Source organism: Gracilinanus agilis, chromosome 4, assembly GCF_016433145.1.
Source record: "Gracilinanus agilis isolate LMUSP501 chromosome 4, AgileGrace, whole genome shotgun sequence".
In the NCBI taxonomy this organism is placed as follows: domain Eukaryota; kingdom Metazoa; phylum Chordata; class Mammalia; order Didelphimorphia; family Didelphidae; genus Gracilinanus; species Gracilinanus agilis.
The window spans coordinates 179,226,652-179,229,559 of NC_058133.1; positions in this window are offsets into that span (position 1 = coordinate 179,226,652).

The window sequence follows — 2,908 nt, forward strand, 5'->3', positions numbered from 1 at the left end:
ATATATTACCCTTTACCTCCACCTTCTTCCCCTTAAAAGTCCCGGTACCATATACCTATATCAGCTGTATAATGATGGGTAAATCATCCCATACAAAGACTAGAAGGCAGTACTATCAGCAAAAAAATCTAATCCAAATCCCTCATCTTATGGAGAGAAACCGAAGCCTGGAAAAGACACATGACCTGTCCCAAATCAAAAGACTTATTAAATCACAGAGCCAAGACTACAACCCAGGTGTCAGGACTCTACATAGAAAGATCTACTATAAAACTCTCCTTTTGGGGGGTGGGATGTGGGCAAGGGGAGGAACACCTTTTGGTACACTCAAGGCTAAAGACAGCTTTAGAAACTATGAACTCTGAAGCTATCATATTTTGGGAAAGCCAGTTAAATGGGACTTCTCTACCCTGGCCCCATCTCTTGACTGCTTAGCTAAGCTCTCAACTCCATCTGGCTCAGAAATAATTTCCTATCAACCAGAAATTATCAGCCACCTACTATATGCCAGGGAACAGGGATACAAAGTCAAAAATTTAAATAATGTCTACCCTCAGGGGTTTACATTTTCTCTCTCCTATATTAGAGATGTAACATAAAAGATTTCTGATTTTTCTCTCTGCTCCTTGTCTGTTCTGTTCCTCTGAATGAGAAAAACAGCAAAGATTTAATATTTTGTAATCTTTTGATACCCTCAATTATCCTATTTATGAAACCCCAGGTGCTTGATATATGATACCCAGGCTTTGTCAAAGGACTTTCATATTGATGTCAGTTTATCTTCATTAAGCTTGAGGTCAAAAAGACTGGTGGTTTTAAAGATTTTTAAAGATGCAATCAAGACTTAAGAGAAACCTAGTGACTTAGCCAGGACATAAACGTAGGCTTAGAAAGCCCAATCTCAGCTTTGGTTCAATATTCCTTTCTAATACATTCTTCATTTTCCCCAAAAACTGTCCTTCCTGGAGTCTAGATTAAGTCTAGGGAAGAAGAAGGCACCATTGGTCATAAAATTTTAAAGTCTTTATACAGGATAGACTTTCATGTAGAATGAAAATGAAGCCAGCTATAAATAACTGACCACTCAAAAGATTAAGAGCAGGTCCTGGGGATTTGAACCCATATCTCCTAATCAAGTACTCTTTCCACCATAACATGTAAAACCAACCTCCTATATAATAATAAAAACCCAAAATGGAAATGAAATTGAAAAATAATTCCTGAGTGCTTAAGATAACAATATGAAGAGGGCAGCTAAGTGGCAGCTCAAGGGATTGAGAGAAAGGTGAGGGACTTCCTTGGGTCAGGTCCTACTTTTTTCCATAGCCTTAAGTGTTGGGCCATATTTTTGGCTAGGGGCCCAGAGCCAGACAGTACTGGTTCCAAGTCAAAATTATTTGCATGGTATCCAACTTTTACTTTCCCAAGTGGTAACATTGTCCGTTCATTGTGCAGCCACCTCTACAACCTCTTTGCTGCCTAAACGGAGATCTGTGACTTCAGATCATGGTCCCAGGCACTTAAATCTTGGCCCAGTTTCCTTATACCATCTCTTGTGGGAGACTTGATATCTTCTCAGCTGCCCTTTTCCCTCTGACCCTTGCAAACAGCTCTTTGTGCAGTCAATTATGGGATGGAGAAACTCACTACTGTTATTCTTTGGCTTTGAAGTTCCCCCTAGTTTTTACTTATTTTTAATAGGTGTTCCTATGGGAAATGGGTTTCCTTAGACCCTTCATTTGCTTTTTTTTTTTTTTTTAACCCTTACCTCCTGTCTTAGAATCAATATTGTATTCTAGTTCGAAGGCAGAAGAGTAATAAGAACTAGGCAACTGGGGTGAAGTGACTTGCCCAGGGTCAGACACTTAGGAAGTATCTGAGGCCAGATTTGAACCAAGGACCTCCCTCCCATCTCTCAGCCGGGGCTCTCAATCCACTAAGCCACCTAGCAGGCCCCACCAAATTAGAATACTTTGAACAAGAACAGTTTGGAGCAGTAAGTGAACAATCTGACCCAAGTAGAATGAAAAGAATAGAATTTGATGATACAACAAAGCAACACGGGTCCAAAGCCAAAAGAAAGAAAAATTAAGATATACTATCAAAAACATTTAACTTAGAAAACAGCATAAGAAAATTTAACAATCATTGGGGTTCTCTAAAAACTATAATCAAATATAAAAATCTGAAACTATATCCCAAGGAATCATTAAACTTCAAAGCACCGAGAGCCAAAAGATAAAATGAATATGGGAAGAACTGTCACTCCCCAAAAGAATCTCAAATTGAACATACTTAGAACATTATAGCCATAATCCAAAGTTTCAGGTAAGAGAAAATATATCACAAGCAGAAGACAGCTATGTGGTTCAGTGGATTGAGAGCCAAACCTAGACACAGAGGCACTGGATTCAAATCTAGCCTCAGAAAATTCCTGGCAAATCACTTAACTCTAACTGCCTAGTTCTTACTGCTCTACTGCCTTGCAACCAATACACAGTATTTCTTCTAAGACAAATGATAACGGTTTTAATTCTTAAAAAATTCTTTAAAAAGCAAGCATCCAGAAAGTCCAAAGGAAGCATAGTCAATATCACACAAAACTTTTGCACTAACTACGATCCAGAAAAGAAAATCTTGGAACATGGTCTAATAAAGGTAAAAGAAGAAAGGTTTTACAATCAAAAATTAACTAATCCTGTCAGATTTGGCAAGATTTTGAGCATAATTTGATGTAATGGGTCAATGACTATTTAATAAAAAGTTTTCAAGCATTCCTACTAGATAGAATTCTTGTATCGTAAATGCAAAAGGCAAGAGAAATCCAGTAATGTGTACAAATACACACACACACACACACACACACACACACACACATATATATATATATATATATATATATATATAT